Raw genomic sequence first — 13,277 nt, forward strand, 5'->3', positions numbered from 1 at the left:
AGGACGTCTTCCTAAAACCTCATTACCTAACACCTCTTCTGCCTCTGTTGACACAAGTTTTTCTTTTTCAACCGGACAACCATCTTTCACCTCAAATGCTCGACCACTGGTGTCAACTGCATGCACCAAATCATTATCCTGGAAATAACTCTCCTCATTAAAAAATGCGTCACAACTTGAACTATGCATCCATTCTCCTGAAAAAACTTCACAAAAATTACTACGATTAACTGTTCTCTTCCATCTACTATTTGTTTTGAAATCATAAATTACCTTGTTTAGTTTCCTAATTCTATTGATTATCAAAATAAATAACTTTCGCTTAATTTCGAATGCCTGATCAATAATTTTCTCAATGTTTCTCTTTCTCTTATAAAAAGCCACTTTCTGTTGACGTTTCTTAACATTTTTTAACAAATTGCCAATTATCCTGTTGCGGAACATTCGTCTACGAATGTTCCTAAACTGATTTTTCCTTCTACTACCATGCACAGAGTTATCTCCTGCTCTAGCAGTAACATTTTTGATTGGCCTTTCCTTTCCGTTTAAATTGGCTCTCTTTTTCTGGACTAAAACATGTTCTGTAGTGATACTTTTTTTTCTGCAAATGTTTCTTAGGAATGATTTCGTTGTCTTACCCGGAGCTTTCTTGGTGACTTGACGAGTTTTTATTGTAGAGGACTGCTGCAAGCATGTAGTAAGCTGCTGTCTTTGACGTTTTGTAGCCTTTCGGCTTCTTTGCTTCGATGGCATAGTGTAGTTTTGAAATGATCTGCAGTTGAATCTGTGGTAAAATATAATAAAAAATGTTATTAACCACTGTTACCAAACAGTAAATCAATAACAGTCGTCAAAAAATGAACACACTACTTGTCAATTCTACATACAATAATTTTTAGTGCATTGGCAAATTTAAAACTCACAAATAGTAGCAAAGAAATAGAATGCTTCTACATTTGACCTGTGCTCTTTTATATGTGAATCTGAACTAATTTTATTAGCATATTTCACTATTTTATTAAAGACACTTCACACAAGCTGTTTTTGAAGTTGTGTTTAATTTTAAATGAAACGGTTAACATGGTTACTTTTCATTTCCAGTAACTTTTAAAAATAACTCTTTATAGTTCCATAGGCTCGAGCAGGTCAGCTTCCCACCCTATGTCATACAATTCTGACAAATTGGCATCCTCATCATGTTCTTCATCATCCTCAGGATTTAAATCATCCAAGGGATCTACTTCCACTGATGTTTCAATGACAAGTTCAATGATAATATCGAGATCAACAGTTTGCTCATTATCACTCATGCTTGATGTTGTCGTTATCTTTAAAAAAAGAGAACAACAATGAGATGTTGCAGAGTAAGAGACAAATCTCAGAGACTATAATAGTAAAATTGTTTAACAAGAGTAACATTTTGCAGATATTATTTAACCATGTCCAGCGATGCTGAGGAGGTGAGGCCTATGTCCAAGTTTTCAGTGAACAGGACTCATCTCTTCTTAACCTTGGATAAGCCTCACCAACTCTGTGTCCCCTGCTCATACTTAAATGTAAAGGGGCAGATTTATGTTAACTGGCGCATCCCCAGGGATGCAACAGTTAACGTGCGCTGCTGCTCTGCCACCCATGATGTGCCGCATTTACAATGTGGAGCACCATTGAGCAAAAATAGCACAGATGCGTCACGCATCTGTGCCGCAAAAGCGGCACATTGCAGGAATCACCTCGTAAGCGCGACATGTCTACTACAATGCACAGGGGCAAGCCACACATTGCATGGTGCATCACTCCTTATGCCTGTTTCAAACAGGCGTAAGGATTTGATTCAGCAATGCCATAAAGCTGACTCAGTGAAATCTTCTAAATTTCACCGTGTTAGTTTTACAGGGCTTTCATGCAAATGAATGCCCACCCTGCAACAAAACGCCCACATGAAACCTGACGCAGGTTTCATGTGGCACAGGACTTTACACCGTGACACATCTGCCTAGATGCATCAAGTTGTAAATATGTCTCAACATAGCGCATCTTTTGCGCCGCTGCTGTGTCACAAAAATGACGCAACAGCGGCGCAAAAGAGGCACACGGCCATCATAAATCTGCCCCTAACATTTTAAATGATTGGTTCAGGATGCCGATAAGGTGTGGCCTATCCAGGGGTTTGTTTGACGTGAGGCCTACTCAGGGTTACAGATGAAATTTATGTTTGTTGAAGAGTACAGAGGAGATAATACATGTGCATGCCTACCAATGAAGTGAGTCATGTCCACTGCACTCTTTAACAAAGGCGAGACCTCCTCTGTCTCCCTGGACAGGCCTAAACCTGATCTGCACAATGTGATTCGTAATGTTAGGAAACACAGGTGATGTAATTGAAAAACGTGCAATTTGTTTTGCTCATTTCACAATCACATCACTTGTGTTTCCTTTGCTTAGGTATCTCATTGTGCAGATGTAGTCTAGCATATCAAAGAGTACGCAGAAGGTGAGCACTGTATGCAACAATTTTGACACTTACAGAAGATTCAGCTTCTCCATGCCCCCTACACAGTCCTAAATGTATACACTTTAAAGTGACGGTATCTTGTTGCAGATGAAGTGAGGCCTATCTTGCAACATGGTGCATCTTTTGCACCACTGCTGCGTCACAAAAGTGATGCAACAGCGGCGCAAAAGAGGCGCACGGCCATCTTAAATTTGCCCCTAACATTTTAAATGATTGATTCAGGATGACGATAAGGTGTGGCCTATCCAGAGGTTTGTTTGAGGTGAGGCCTCCTCAGGGTTGCAGATGAAATTTAGGCTTGTTGAAGAGTACAGAGGAGATAATACATGTGCAGGCCTACCAATGAAGTGAGTCATATCCACTGCACTCTTGAACAAAGGCCAGACCTCCTCTGTCTCCCTGGACAGACCTAAACCTCATCTGCACAATGTGATTCGTAATGTTAGAAAACACAGGTGATGTAATTGAAAAACGTGCAAATATTTATGCTCAATTCACAATCACATCACCTGTGTTTCCTCAGCTTAGGTATCTCATTGTGCAAATGTAGTCTAGCATATCCAAGAGTACGCAGAAGATGAGGACTGTATGCAACAGAGCAATGTACATTACTCACAATAAAGCATTTCTTTTTTTTAAAAACGATTTTCTGGTCATAATTTGAATACACAACACAGCTCCTATGTAGAAGCACACCCTGTCAGTACCTAAATTTGCCAAGCACACATGGGGGCGTATTTACAAGGACCTTGCACCACGGGGAAATGACTTAAATTAAAATAGGGAAAATAACGTCAAAGTGACTCAAAGGCCTTGTAAATATGCCCCAAGCAGCCTATGAAACTCTAGCAGTACATTTCAAGAAACCTAATTGACTTCAAGAAACGTTTTTAAACACATCAAGTAAACTAATTATTCACCCACATTCATGGGGAAGTGACTTAAAATGCCCTAACACACATGAAAGCGTATTTTTAAGGGCCTTGCACCATTTTTGCGTCACTTTTAACATGGCTATGTAACTCAAAGAAACAAAGTCTAAATTTGCCAAGCACACATGGGGGCGTATTTACAAGGACCTTGCACCACGGGAAAATCACTTAAATTAAAATGGGGAAAATAACGTCAAAGTGACTCAAAGGCCTTGTAAATATGCCCCAAGCAGCCTATGAAACTCTAGCAGTACATTTCAAGAAACCTAATTGACTTCAAGAAACGTTTTTAAACACATGAAGTAAACTATTTATTCACCCACATTCATGGGGAAGTGACTTAAAATGCCCTAACACACATGAAAGCGTATTTTTAAGGCCCTTGCACCATTTTTGCGTCACTTTTAACATGGCTATGTAACTCAAAGAAACAAAGTCTAAATTTGCCAAGCACACATGGGGGCGTATTTACAAGGACTTTGCACCACGGGGAAATGTCTTAAATTAAAATGTGGAAAATAACATCAAAGTGACTCAAAGGCCTTGTAAATATGCCTCAAGCAGCCTATGAAACTCTAGCAGTACATATCAAGAAACCTAATTGATTTCAAAAAACGTTTTTAAACACATAAAAAAAAACAATTATTTTCCCACATTCATGAGGAACCTCTTCTCAGAGCTACCCTAACTATGATCACTCTAAACAAATTTTTTTCGCACATATGGGCCTCCTCAGCCACCCTCAGAAAACCTAGGGGGTCAGGATACGTCTACCATGCCCCCTTCTACCCATTCTGAACATTATTTGCCCTCCATCTTGTATCTCAATTCTACCGAAACACAAAATGGAGGACTCCCGTAACGCTGCCGGTTCGCGTACCGGGGCGCGCACCGGGAAGCGCTCGCTTAAAAAAGGTGGGAAAGTAATTCACAGAAAAACCACTGGAGACACTTTCACCAAATATAGATTAGCTCATACTACATACCAATCCCTACCATTTTCACAAATTTGATTGGAATTCCATTTAGGCATTTAGCCTGTAGACCTCTCTAAATACCCTGAGGTAAATTACTTCACAAAACACATCTGAAGTGTTGGAATTGACAACCAATTAAAATGTTACTTTCATTTTCTACTTTTTTTACCTGACATTTGATTGGTTATGTACCTGAATATATATAAAGAAAGAGAGAGAAACACAGCCATTTTGACTACTATTTCCTGAAGTACATTGCAAGAGCATTTTCACTGACAACTTAAACTTGTTTTCAAAAGGTAAGATGTTATTTTGAAAACTGAAGTATATTGTGCACTTTAAGTTAATATGGAAAACTTTTTCTGATAGTTATATACTATCCCTCTGTAATAGTTATAGATTTAGATAGACTTCTCTGTTATAGTTATGGATGGATTTAGGCTAGTCTTGTATAATTATGAATTTACTAAGGTTTCATCACATACACTTTTTTATATTTCTACTACCAGTCTGATACCATACACTGCCCAAAGATAAATTCACTGTTAAATTAATCCCAACAGTGCCCTATCTCTTCTGATATATATTTTTTTAATGCAAATTTCAGGCAAAATGGAAGGAGAACAAAAAGTGTCATTTGAAATTGTCCTTGAAGAGACCAATCAAGAAAACATTGAACCAAATGACATTGAATTCATGGATGAATCATAGGACCATGAACTACTACAATGTGTACAATCTGTAGATTTCCTCCTTCAAAATGAGGACATTTCAGACACTCAAATGTTGCAAGTTATGTTCACTCAAAATAAGGACATTTCGGACACTCAAATGTTGGAAGTTATGTTCACTGAAAATGACGACATTTCGGACAGTCAAATGTTAGACGTTCTATTAAATTTTGAAAAACAATCACACAAAAAAAAAAAAAAAAACGAACAATCAATAAACATACAATATTTGAAAAGTCTATCATTCTTTTTTCCTCATAGTACGCTCCCCGGACCGCTTCCTGGTGCGCGTACCCACGCAAAAAAAGCCTCCACATCAAACCTAGAGGGTCAGGGAGGATCTACTATGCCCCCTTATGGTCATTTCCCCCTTTGTTTTGGCCTCCTCTTGTCTCTCGATCCTACCGAGAGACAAGATGGCAGCCGCTCCGGACTGTTTAGAATGTTGACAGTCACCGGAGAGCCAATCAGCTCCGCTTCGCGAAGTTCCGTTACGCGTCAAGTACGCGAACCGGGGCGCTAACCGGGGCGCGCCTACAGATATATATATTTTTTTGAACGTTAATTTATCAAAATCCACTGGAGCACATATATTGAGACCTAGCAAAGGCACATCGGGCAAACAATATCTACAATTTTGCCTAGTTTCGTGGAAATCCATTCAACCGTTCGAGCTAAAAGTGAGTCCAACCGCCCTATGGAAAATTGCATGGGAAAAACGGGTTTTGGGACCCCCCTTTGTTCTCGGCCCCCCCTTGACGAAACCCCCCCAATTTTTCAGGGGCTGCTCAGAAACAAAATGTTCCATTTTCCTGAACATTTCAGCCAATTCCGTCCTCAAACGCCAAAGTTACTTGACATAGAATTTTCAAAAATCCCATAGAGAAAAAATCCTAACTATATACACCTACTGGCGACCGCCAGTAGGTAATGTGTGTGTGTTTATATATATATATATATATATATATATATATATATATATATATATATATATATATATATATATATGTATATATATATATATATATATATATATATATATATATATCAAAGCTCCCAGTTTGTGCCCTTAAACATCCTGCCGCCGAGCGTTTCTTCCAAATATCTACTGCTCATTCACTGCCTTCAATGAACCCGACTGGGTTCACTGTGAGTAATATTTACTCTCTGGTTTTTAACACACAGGGTTGGCACACCTCACCTAAAGTAACTCAGGTGTCCCCCACTCCCTTGGTCCTGACAAGACCTCTTTTCCACAGCTGCGTCAAAACGCCGTTGACGCTTTATGGAAGCGAACCAGTGCCTATGATCGTATATAGTCGCGGAAACATTCTGTTATACTTATCATTTAAATGGTCATTTTCCTTGAGAATACATTTTTTGGAAACCTTGTAAATATTTCACTTGATGTGACTCAACTGTTTTGTTCTTTGGTTTTCATAATACACTTGGGACACTTCGCACTGTTTTAAACCTATTGTGTGCAACTTATATGTTATTTACTCCTTTTGAAAACAACACAAATTCAATTATGATATGAACCCTGGTGTCATGAGCTTTATCTCTCTCTCTAACATCCCCCTTGAACCCTCAACTGTTATCGCTATTGTGCTTTGTACTTACTAACGAATGTATATACATTGCCCCACTGGAAACGTTGTTTTCTATATAGAATATTTCTTGAAAGCAGAGAGGAGTTTATTCCTAGGTATGGTGGGATAGATTACTACCTAGATCTATGCAACACCTCTAATCCAACAAGCTTCCGTCTCTATGTCACTCACTTGCATTTTATGTTTCCTCTGACTGCATCCTGTCTGTGTTACTTCCTTTCTCTGTTTCCCTCCCTCTCAATTAATTTCCTCTATCGAAAGGCTAAATCACTTTTAAGTCATTCTAAAAAAAAATTACAAAAATGGCCAATGTCTCATTTGAGCCTTAGCTTATCATTGAGTGCTTAGTGGCTCATTTCACAGCGGGATGGCTGTTGGACAGCTACTAAATAGAACAGAGCAACAATGTAACTAAAACAATACAACCTGAAATGCACACATCAAATTAAAGTATATGATAAAAAAAATGGTAATGGGAAACATTTAAAATATGTCCATAAAGAAAATTAGGATTTAAACTACCCAAAGCTTACCAAATGAGAAAGTCAGAAACCCCTTCACCCCCAGAAATACTACAGCCCTTGCTATTAAATCTGAATCGAGGAGTGGAGTACAGTGTTGTACAATGAGATTTGCAGTGAATTTCAATCTAAACCACAGTTCTCTGGGTCGAACAAGCCCTAGATGATGCGTGTTGAGAGCTGTTGAATATAGGTGCAGTTTGCTTGACTCTAACTTACAAGTAGTTTCAGCTCTGAGTTGAACATGGCATGCCTCTGATCTGAATAAGTCGAAACATCTTTCAGGTTATTTTGAAGCAGCTGAAGCTTCTCTCAATGGAATCATGAGGCGCTATGCATTGAAAACTGGATGCAGATCTCACCAGCATTAGTCTTGATCCTCAGCTTTAAGATGCTGAACCTTTGACTCAAGACACAGACCGTTTTCATTGGTCATACTGGGTCTACATATCAATGCTGCCATGGCAATGGGCATTTCCAATTGCTTCGTGGCTGCCATGATGCTCATCCAAACATTGGAAGGGTAAATGCACTTTTACCAAAACCGAATTCCAATGACCTCCTTCATGTCTGGTTTTAATAAGACCAGTTCACTTGATCCAGGGTTTCTCTAATCAACAACCCTACCTCACTGGCATAATGAAACTTGACCCCCCCGCCCATAAAATACATGCAGAGGGCCCCCTCCCTCCGGACCCCTTCAGGAGTTCTCAGGCTAGGGGCTCCCCGCCCGTACACAGTGCCAGAGGATGCCCCACAGAGCTTGGGGCCCTGCACTCTGGACCCAATCAAGAACTCTCAGGCTAGGGGCTCCCACCCGTGCATAGTGGACTACAGGGCTTATGTTATGCCACTGCCCTACGCGTTCCAGAATCCTCCAGTAGCATGCCATTACAGGTGATGCAGGTTTAAATATGCCTGTGACCGGGCTTACCCTAGCTGAGAATCAATTACTTAAAGTAAAAACCCCAGAAAAGGGAGCATAAAACTCTACTATTGTTCTCTCAAGCAGTTATCATATATCATTTTGCATCAGGCATAAATGTTTCTTCCTAATCCAAACTAGTTTAAAAGTGCTTGTTAGCAAAAGCGTTTACAAACGGGGAGCATGTATGCCATTTTCTTTATTAATTGTAAATCATGATTATAATACCTTTTTGGTAATATATTGTAGCATGTGTATTGTCCTTCATACTCCAGCAAGATTCAGAAACACTTCTGTTTGGGCAAGTATGAGCCAATTCTATTAGTTGTGTATGGCTGGAACTGCTTTGTTTTGTTGAGTTGTTGTGATGGAAGAGTTTGGGTGAGGGTACTCAATATGATGGTAAATGTTTTCGATGTGGGAGTGATAGCGCTGATAGCTGGGATGTATGATTTAACAACTACTACTTTAACAACAAATTCCTAAACCACGAATGATAAAACCACGACCATTTCCCAACCACTACATTCTTAACAACGAATTCCTAAACAACGAGAATTATTCTATTTGCTAATTTCCTTAAAATACCATTCACAGTTCATGTAAAAACGAAACCACCCAATTACCCCAGATACAACACTTTGAACAGAGGAACGATGTGCAAAGAATTCACAGCTGTGGTATTTTAAAGTGATTTAAAATCCTCGCTCAAATGCAGCCTTTTGCTCGGAAACAGAAAGGGCAGAAAATTAAATGCTCCCACCTACTTGTTTTTTTGTAGCCTATCTCTCTCCGGTGTTGTGACTTATTTCGCTGACAGCCTGTCCAGGAACAGATAAAACAGCCTCTTTGCAGGGTTGTCTGCCATGGAGATGGCGATGGAAGGAGAAACTTTGAACATACCCCATCGTCTTCATAGAATAGCAAAGCAGAGACTTTCAACGCCATGTATTTAAATAAATACACATATGTCGCATATATTTCTTCATGAGGAGACATGGGCCAGAGATTTTATATTTTCTCTGTAGACTCTATATACATATATGTAACTAATGAACACTTGTGAGAGATTACAGGCAGTGCATCAGGGCATACAAATCTAATAATAATAATAATAATCCACATTTGTAAAGCGCACAATCACCCGTAAGGGTCTCTAGGCGCTGGGGGCCCTCGGGAAGATTAAGCAAGCTATTGCCCAGAGTCACATGGTGCTGGGCTAATCTGCCGCCGGTGCTGGGGATCGAACCGTGATCCCCAGATTCCGGAGTCAGTCACCCTAGCTGCGGCGCCACACCTCTTCCTTGCTCATGACGAGCTGAGCTCGTCATGAGTTGCGCCGCTCCCATGCTCATGACGAGCTCAGCTCGTCATGTAACGCGGTTTTTTTTAAAAAGCCGCACAGCGCGAAAATCGCGGCCGCACGCATGCGGTTAAAGCAGATGATTTTACAAAACCCTTGTTTGTTTGCTTTTTCCTAATGTTCCCCAGATTTCTATGTCCAGTGGGGATGGTGCCGAATTTGTACAACGTACTGCTTTTTTTCAATTTCTTTTCCTCTATCAGTGTCACCCCCTGGTGAAAGGCTTTTCCTTAATTTTGCCTTATCTTATGTTAGGCGTGACGGAATGCACCAGGCTCCATCGTTCCTTTTGGGAATCCCATGGTTATGAATAATAATAACAAAAATACACATAACAATAGTGCCATCTATTGACCAGTTAGAAGATGATTTTATTTGTGGTTTAGGAAAGTCGTTGTTCGTGTTATTCGTGGATAATGATGTTGTGGTTCACAGAAAGGTCGTTGTTTTGGATTCGTAGCTCAGGTCAGTCGTTGTTAAGGCTTCGTTATTAAGGCTGTTTCCCAACTCGGATCTCATACTACCGTTAAGAGTTCCCTAGCACTTATATTATTAGGTATTGGGCAAATTGTGGATAATGGAACATCTTTATATAAATACAGGCATTTGTTATTTGTAGCAATGACTGCAGCGCGTTTATGTATAGCATCAGATTGGTTACAATCGGAATCTCCAGCATTCGAATTTTGGCGAGCAAAATTATATAATTTGTATGAATTAGAATGGAGTCTTTATGCTATAAAAGGGGTAAAAAAACATAGACTTGGCATGCTGATTTGGGGAGCAATCAATGAACATTTAGAGATGTGATATACTTAGGAGTTGTATGCATTAATGGTGTTAATTTTTGACTATATGATTTGTTATTTGGTTCCATTTGTCTGTTTTGTTTTGTTATCAACTTGCTCCAACTGTGGAATAAAAAAATATTTTTAAAAAAAGGAATAGTTTGGGTGTGGTGAATAAGGTGTAGAGGGGAGACTTCAAACATTCTGCGGTGAACTTGTTGCTGCTCTTAAGGTATGGAGTGAAGCAGATATATGAAAAAGAGATAGAGGAAGGTTTGTGCACAGCTTCCTGTAGTCATGTCACACTGCCCTTAAATCAGTTACTGATGTTCCACCATTACAAATGCTAAAATATAGATTTCCGAGAACTAAAATGTTTCCTAGTTGGATGGAGGTGGCGAACCTCGGAGGCTAGATTTTGACAGTGTGAGTGAATGCACCCAGATGAACAAATCTGACTATAAAAACAGGGATGATACCAAACACCGGGTTAAGGAAAGCAAGCTTATGGTGGGTGCATGGGTAGTGGTGAGACCTCTTGACACAAGAAGAGGAGGAAATAGTAAATTGTTTAAACCTCCCAGAGTCATCAAAGTCTGTGCCAATGTGGTGACACTTGAGGATGGTAGAGTGTGGAGCATGGATGAGATTTCCAAATGTAAGAACTCCTGTATTGGAGGGTCTTCACGTGATGTGACTCCTTTTTCCAGGTCTGATACTCAAAAGGAACCCATCACCAGGTTAAGCAAACATCTTGTTCCAGTGTGGCACAATGATTATGCTTTCAAGTTAGAAAGGAGATGTGTTGAAATTATGTATTTCTCGTGGAGACATTCTGATGTTGTAAAGAATTGTTCTGCTGTACGCTTGTTTAGTTTTCCTAATGTTACTAAGAAATGTATAGAGGTGTTTTTCCTCTTGTCATCCTGTTTTATTTGTCCCTTCTCTTCCCCCCCCCTCGTGTTTATCACTATGGAATGTTACGGTCATTTTCCAGGCCGTTTTAGCCAGTTGGAGGTTGTGTGGAGCCGAGAATAAAGTCCCTCTTAAGACCTATATTTCTTTTCATAATTTTAACACTTCGGTTCTGCAGAGTTCAGTTTATTGGTTAAGCAGTTACTGGTAGGTTGTGCCTTGGTCTAAGTGGGAAGTGTTGGATGTTATACATGAGATGCTGTGACTTTAATGTAATCTACCCAAGAGTAGCGGAGGAGTAACCTACTGGAAGGCGCAGTTTTCAACCTTGAATAAGAGTTGACTCTTGGGAACTCTATCCACTTGAAAATACAGTTTATTTAATGAGAAAATACCTTAAGGGTTCTGCCTAGCAGTAGAGGAATTGTAACCCACTTGGAGATTTGACTTTCAAACCAGCAAGAGTAATAGGAGTTTATGAGGATAACACAATACCAACAGAGATGAAAGTCATTGGTAGGCACAACCTCCCAATTCCTCCACAGATATTGGCAAAAGCCTCTCACCACCACTGGACAGATACAAAAGTCTGCATATGTTTTCATGTATACAGTTATAAGAATAAACCAGAGTCCCAAAACAATGTCAATATAACAAAGTGTTTTTAACACTTATATTATCCAGCGGCAGTAGTTAGGTCAGCGTTTCCATAGGAAATAATTTTTTTGTGTCGCTATCTTTGGCACCGTTTGATGGATCTCCACAAAATTATCCCAAAAACGTGCTCTGTTTTACCTAGCTTGTGCATGGAACCTTTCGGGGTGATCCGTCAAGCAGAAACCAATAAAAAGAGGGTTTTCAAAATGCAAAATCCCCATGCATTTTCCATAAACTTATGAACAGAATTATACCAAATTGGTCAGGAAGCTAGATCTTGGTGCACAGATTGTTTGTTTTGTGATTTGGTGTACACCTGCTCAGTAGTTTTTGAGAAATTAAGGTTAAGAAATTATTGTATATCTAGACAGTTAAGTTTGAGGGACTCTCGCAAAATTCCCTTGGACTTAATTAAAAAAATAGATCATTCTGATTGTCCCAAAGAGATGTTTTCCTTTGGCCCATCTTGCTCCCTTAGGATTCAGACTCCAACAGGAGTGAGAGCTCTAATTGGCTGCTAGCAACATGAGAAAATTGTTGCTGGCAGCCATTACAGGACTCAGGGACTTTGAACCTGTTAGAAATGGATTTTCTGGTTGCCAGAGGTATGCACCCTGTCCAAGCAGGAACCACCACTCTAGTCAGGGTAAGCTAGATACACACTTAAAGATAACCTGTGCTCACTCTCTGGTAACTTGGTACAGAACAGTCAGGCTTATCTAAGGAGGTAATGTGTGAAGTATTTATGCAAAAAAACACACACAGTAACGCCATGAATACACCACAAAGGTACACCACACCTGGTTAGAAACATAGATAATATATTTATGAGTAAAACTAGACCAAAACAACAAAAATCCAACAAATGGAACTGGAGTTATGAATTAGTAAAGATTGAATAAAAACGTAGGGTTTAGAGTCTTAAAATGCCAACTTAGGATATCTGGCCACACACAATCGGGGTAAATCTATAGTTCAGGCCAACCATGATGGAGGGGAGGCTGGCTACAGGACTCATGCAGGCCCAGCTGAAAAAGCACCTTTGATGGACGTAGCATAGATGTTGAAGCCTCAACACAAGAAGCAGAGGAGGTGACACATCGTCGTCAATCCCTATAATGGTGGCAATGCGTTGGTTCCAATCCACATATTCGATAAAGACTACGTCTGAAAACCCCTTTTTGGTGCAGGCAATGCATCATCATTTAGCTGCACCGTCTGTCGCCACTGAGCCGTGCAGTCTATCAAAGCGATGTTGCGGAGCATCAACAGTTTTGGGGTGGATTGGCCAGGCACCGGTTTTGTTGGATAAGCACAGCAGAAGCTCACTTTGAAGGGCCTAG

The sequence above is a fragment of the Lissotriton helveticus genome, chromosome 4_1, assembly GCF_964261635.1.
Source record: "Lissotriton helveticus chromosome 4_1, aLisHel1.1, whole genome shotgun sequence".
In the NCBI taxonomy this organism is placed as follows: Eukaryota; Metazoa; Chordata; class Amphibia; order Caudata; family Salamandridae; genus Lissotriton; species Lissotriton helveticus.